The sequence below is a fragment of the Acomys russatus genome, chromosome 10 (assembly GCF_903995435.1).
Source record: "Acomys russatus chromosome 10, mAcoRus1.1, whole genome shotgun sequence".
Taxonomy (NCBI): Eukaryota; Metazoa; Chordata; class Mammalia; order Rodentia; family Muridae; genus Acomys; species Acomys russatus.
In genome coordinates, this window is record NC_067146.1 from 6,761,882 (window position 1) to 6,768,207 (window position 6,326).

The following is a 6,326-nucleotide window of genomic DNA, read 5'->3' on the forward strand; positions in this document are numbered from 1 at the left end:
GAGATAAGTGATAGGGCCAGTTCTCAGGGCTAGCTCACTCTCAACTCCTGCAATGTGGGAGCCAATTCTCCTGAATACTGCAGCTTGCTAGGGTTGGAGTCAGCTCTCCTGCCTACAGGGCCAGCTCTCCCATAATGCCCAGGTGAGGGGTAGAGACAATCTGCACATCCCTCAGACATCAAGGTGTCCCCAGGCAGCAGCCTAGACCAGGGACATTCTACAGGCCTTTAGTGGTAACAGATCCCCGCTGTTGCAGGGCCAGATGTGCTGCCAGTGGCAGCACAGGCTAGGATGCCACCACAATCCCAGGTGGCATCACCAGCTACTCACACCAGGCTGTTCCTCACGACCCTCGAGTCTCCAGTTCTGCCTCTCTTCATTGTGCCCACACCCTTCTGTTCCTCTTTCTCTTCCATTTCTCCACCACTTACATGCTCTGCATAGTGGCTCCTGGGGTCTCTGAGTATCTGGCTTCATCTCAGGATTGTCATGCCCTACTTGTGCGTTATAGTGCCTGGCAGGGCTCATCCCGGGCATGGTCAGACTTCCCCAGCCTGCATGGCACTGGACTGATGGTCATCTTGGCTTAGCTCCCTGTCCGTGCCCCCATGGCACCAGGCTGGTGGTGGTCTCAGTCTTGCTCTTTGTGGGGCCCACCCAAGTGGCCTCTTGTGAGGGTCAACTGTCCCATGTTCACTGCCCTCTCCTCAGAGGCCCAAGGTCTCTGGCCTGCTTTCCATCCTGGGAGCCCATTCTGGCCTGCCTGGAGCCAGACTAGCTCCCTGTCCAGGCCCCTTGGTGGTAGTCTCATGTCTCAGGCTCTTTTTTCAGGGAATGTTAGGCTACTGCCATTCAGATGCTCACAGGTCAAAACACTGAGCACAGACATAGCCTCTCTCCTCTCTGTCACCTACTGATGCACAAGTGACACAGCAGCCACATCTGCAACACCTCTAGGGGCAGGGGCTTTCTTTTTATGTTATTATCTATCTATCTACCTATCTGTCTATCTATCTATCTATCTACCTATCTATCTATCTATCTGGGGGCAGAAGAGGAAGCCATTATATAAGTTTGTTACTTATATTTATTAACTTAATTGTACCCTGATCCTTCCAAATGATTTGACCCGAATTTACGTATTTGAAATCTGGCAAAGTCCTCCCACTAAGGGGTAGTGTAAAGGTAGCCTGATGCCTTATGAACTCTAAAAGTCAGTTAACTTTAAAAGACTCTTCTAACTTGTACCTAACTTATACCACATGCTTACAGTACAGATTTAACCTGTTAATTTATTAAAATATTACTTCAGGCTAAAGGCTTAGCTGTTTGTAGAGTGCCTGCCTGGAATTCAGAAAGCTACCACATAAAATAGATTTGGGGCAGAAGCCTGCAACTGCAGCTTCCAGAGATAGAAGCAGAAGCACCAAAACTCCAGTGTCATCCTTAGGGACACACTGAATTTGAGGCCAGCCTGGGCTACATGAGACCCTAGGTCAAATCAAGTGTGTGTGTGTGTGTATGTGTGTGTGTGTGTGTAAATGAGTAAGTAAACCCAGGTGAATCATTTTTCCATAAAATAAGATATAGACTTGAACATTTCTTTGGAACATATCTTCTACCTGAAACCTGCTGTTAGAATAAGTACTTTGCACTGGGCATGGGCATTGAAGAGACAACTTTTGCCTGCTATGAATGAAAGGGACTTCAAAGGATTGGCCCACAATTACATGCATGCCACCCATTAGCCTGTCCTCCTGGAAGCATGTCAGTGGCTTTAACTACACCACTGCCCACTGCCCACTGCCTTCCCACTCAGGAGCATCCATTTCCCCAGATTCAGCAAAAGGAAGACTTTCTTCTTCTCTAGCCTTTCTGAGGCTCCATTCAGGCTTCCCAAATAGCTATAAAAATAAAAAAATAAAAAATAAAAAAACCTTCACTAACAGGCCAGACAACCCAGGGCTATGGATTTTGTCACATGTATGACCCTCCCCAGGACTAAGCAAGTATCAGAGAAACAGAAAGAGGAGAGACAATACCAATGAATTATTAACGCTTCTATGATTCAGAGGAAGAGAAGTGCTCTTTGAACATCAGAGGGGGGAATGCTCTGCATCAGCATCTTTCCCAGTGTTCAATATCCGTTGTATCAGTTCTTTAAAGCCTATAAATCCAAGGGCGGTGTAATTTACGGTAAAGCTCTAGCCAATACTTAAAGTAATTCCATACGGTTGATGACACCAAGTCTCCCTCCAAGACTTTTACATAGATTCATAACAGAAGATGTGACAGGCAGATTTGTCTCCCTCCTGGCAGAATAATACGGTGCCAGGAGGCCATTTATTTTTCTTGGGCTACTACTGGGCTCAGCACTTCTCCCTTGCTTACTACACTATTTCTACTGCACAACAGCAGTCAGGGTTGCTTCCTGCTGCTGTTTAGTTACCTTTGGAGTACAATACAGTCACAGCACTCTTTTACAAAATGACGCACATACAAGAGTTATTGACAACTTCACTGATTAAACCAATTAAACGCGTTGAGTGCCTTTTATTAGCGGCCAGACCAAGAGAAGGTTCTGCAAAGTCTCCGCTTGGTGCCCAAGCTCAGGGATACAACACCCTGAGTTTAAAGACAACAGAAAAATTACGTCATTGCTCAAGGTGGGGGAGGAGGATCACATCAGTGAGGCATTTGGAATGGCCTAGTAACATCTTATTTCTTGCAAAGCTCAGCAGGATCTCCAGACAGTACGTGACAATTATTTTTGATTTACCCTCCCTCTTAGTTATTTCCAGTGTTATGTTTAAGCTCGCAATAAACACCAATTATTTTGGTTAATACATCTGGACCATGTCCAGGGTCATGAACAACCCCCAAAAGCATTCCCGAGGCTAATGTGGCTGTTTCAGGGGTGGAAGGCTGGGAAGTGTCTAGGCAGATACAAAATAAAGTGGGGACATGACGGTGTTACCTTAGTCACGTCATTTTGTCTTCGGGGTCAAGCCATTCATTGCCTAGGGGTGGCAGGAAAATTAAAACAAGTAGGACTTACCCAGCTGTTTCAAAACACGGACAACAGGCCAGAGCATCCTGGCTGCATCAGGAGTTAGCCTTCTGGAGAGCTGTCAGTCACTGTCGGGTTCCAGAGAGCTGTCAGTCACTGTCAGGTTCCGGAGAGCTGTCAGTCACTGTCGGATTCCTGACTTTCTGTTTCTTGATGACCTACAACCACCTTCCTAGGAAACTTTCTTACTTTCATCCTTGTCTTTGATATTACAAAATCCTACCTAGTAGATCTAGTGGGCCCTTGTGACTTTAGAGGACCATGGCGACAGCCTGTTCTTGTTTTAGCTCTAGCTCATCAGCCCGTACAGAAGTCCAGAATCATGGGAAAGTAAATTGTCCTTCCTGAAGACTTAGGGCCACATCTGTGCAGTGAAGGCTTGACTGCAGAAAACACAGTAACTCCCTGCTTCCAAAATGAGCTGAGCTGGTCAAAAGGTTTTACCAGGTGTATCACCATGTACATATCTGCTACTCTCCAAATTTGGAATTCCCTTTAAGGTAAATAGCACATCTTCTTGTAGCTATTCTCACCTGGAAGTAGTTTTAGCAAACACTGGAGAAATAGTGGTCAAATCTAACAGAAACATAGTTTTAAATGTTTAAAAAAAAAAATCACTGCTTCAAGCAAAGCTGCTTCTGTGTGGTGGGAATTGAGAGATTTAGCATATTCTATCAGCCAGGCGGCGGGGAGGTAGGAAGCTTGCTGGAACCAAAGCAAACCACTTCTAAGCTCGGCAGGCCTCCCCTCACAGTGCAGATGTCCTCTCTGACTCCTTTGAAGACTCACTGCAGGTACTAGATTACCAAAGGTTGCCTGTGGTGCTGCCTGTGTGCATTGGAAGAGACATGCAGAAAGGGGTCCTAACCACTCGCTGGCGGATAGTGTTTAAAAAAAAAAAAAAAAAAAAGATTTCAGAAATAACAGTTTACCAGGAAATGTGATGCTAGGTGACAAAGGAGATTTACTTGAAAAGTAATGAAATGGGGAGAATGTGAAGGACGGAGAAATACAGTGTAACTTAACCACTATGAAGAGCTTAGGATGCTGGCAGCCAGTCTCTGCAACCTATTGCAGCACAGTTCAAATGTGGGTTGCAGAATCATCAACTATTGTATAGAGAGAAGCGTGAAATATGACAACATGCTGCCTGACGCACAGGGAAAAACCCCTCAAGAAAGAAGAGGTATTTTATACAAGTCTTAGGACGTGGGAAGAACCAACTGTTGATGCTGCTGCCTTTCAATGTGCAGCCTAAATACTTGCACCATAAATCAAAAGTTCTCTACCTCACGTTCCTAAATCTTTTGAGACCTCAGTGGGCAGGAATCATTTTCTCTAGGAATCTCTGCACACGTGTGCGCTCACATGTACACACACACACACACACACACACACACACACACACACACGATGGATGGATGGATGGATGGATGCATGGATGGATGCATGGATGCATGGATGCATGGATGGATAGATGGATGGATTTACATATACTACATTTACCTCTCTCTGCACAGACAGACTGGACCATCTGGTATCTGTGAGTACCAAGATATCATGTTCAGACAACTGAACATAGGCAATATGCTTTTATTTTTATGTTTATAATATATGTTATAAATTTATATGTATATATTGGCATATGTAGAGATATATAGATATTATTCTCAACAATTGTTTATTGGGTCAGAAAAAGGTCTTGGGATATAAAACAAAACTACATTATCTTTCCTCAACCTTGCAGTGGCCTACCACACTAAGCTTATTCTCTTATAAATTTATTCTCTCATCCATGTAAGCTATGCATTAAATTGTCACATAGCCTTGGGATTTCCTTTCCCACCATGTCAGAGTCAAGATGCACACAGTCCAGCTCAAATTTGTTCATCACATTTTATTCCCATAATTCTCCTAAATTCTTTATATAAGTGGAACCTCATCGACTCTGTTCTGTCAAAGCTGTGGACATTTTTTAGTGCATCTTAATTTCTGCAAGATGCATAGCTTAGAGCTCATGTTTAACAAAAGATTATACACCGTGACCTTGGCATTAGTGATGCCTACTAATAGAGATGGTAGGGAAATAAGGTCATTGGAAGCACTTCATAGGATAGACGGAAGTTGTCTTCTCTCTGTGACATTCAATCCAAAGTCAAGAAGAGAAAAAAAGGAGCCAAGCATTAATTAATTGATTTTTAGACCTGGGAAAGAAACAAAGCAGCATTGAACCAGAAACATCTTGTACCAGAAAGCAACCAAGTTCTAAAGGACAATGATTTATGTTAGAGGAACAGTGGCCATATTGCCAAGATTCAAGTATCACATGGGGAAAAATGACAAAAATTGAAAAACATATGATCTTGGATAACAGTAATGGGAAAAAAATGTAGGAGGAAAGGGAAGAAGGAAAGAATGAAGGGATAACTTTTCAATCATACTGCTGAAAATTCATAATAAAAAGGGAAATAACTAGGCATTTACCATGATGTTTCAGGAAAAACTATAATTTAATTCTGATTGCAAATTAACTACTACAGAAGAATGTCAGACCCTATGCGAACAAGCAACAACACAATTAAAAGTCATATAACTGAAACAAAAAAATCATATAACCTAGCAAAATGGTTTATGAAGTTAAAAACACCAATGTGGACTAGAAAGATGGCTCAGCAGTTAAGAACATTGGATGTTCTTCCAAAGGACTGGGGTTTAATTCCCAGAACCTACATGGTAGCTCACAACTGTCCATAATTCTAGGGGAGCTGACATATTCACACAGACATACATATAGGCAGAACACCAATGTACATGAGAGAGGGAGAAGAAGAGGGAGAGAGAAGGGGAGGGAGGGAGAGAGAGAGAGAGAGAGAGAGAGAGAGAGAGAGAGATGATAGACAGACTATAAGTAGATGATAGATAGATAGATAGATAGATAGATAGATAGATAGATAGATAGATAGATACCAATATATTCAAAACCCTTATTTAAAAGGATCACAGAAGAATAGGTTTTCTTCACATTTTCACAGGATTCTGGCACCACTAGAAGGGAGCACAGCTGCAGTCTGCACTTCATCCAAGGGAGCAAATCTAGTGTCAGAGATAATGGGACAACCCGACATCTCTAGCTGAGAATATTTAACTTATAGCTTCTCAAGTTTCTATACCTCACTTCCAAATTGCAAAAAATGCATAAGTAAAGAAGTAAGTTAAATGACACTACAAAGAAACAGCAAAATAAAAAAGATTCTAG

The 6,326-nt window shown here is 42.9% G+C and overlaps 1 non-coding gene across 1 annotated transcript; it reads right to left on the reverse strand.

Moving 5' to 3' along the window:
- Positions 1-833: 833 nt before the first annotated feature.
- LOC127194906 (small nucleolar RNA SNORA17) lies at positions 834-964 on the reverse strand. The gene has a single exon (XR_007831298.1). It is a non-coding gene; the product is annotated as a small nucleolar RNA SNORA17 (small nucleolar RNA).
- Positions 965-6,326: the final 5,362 nt, after the last annotated feature.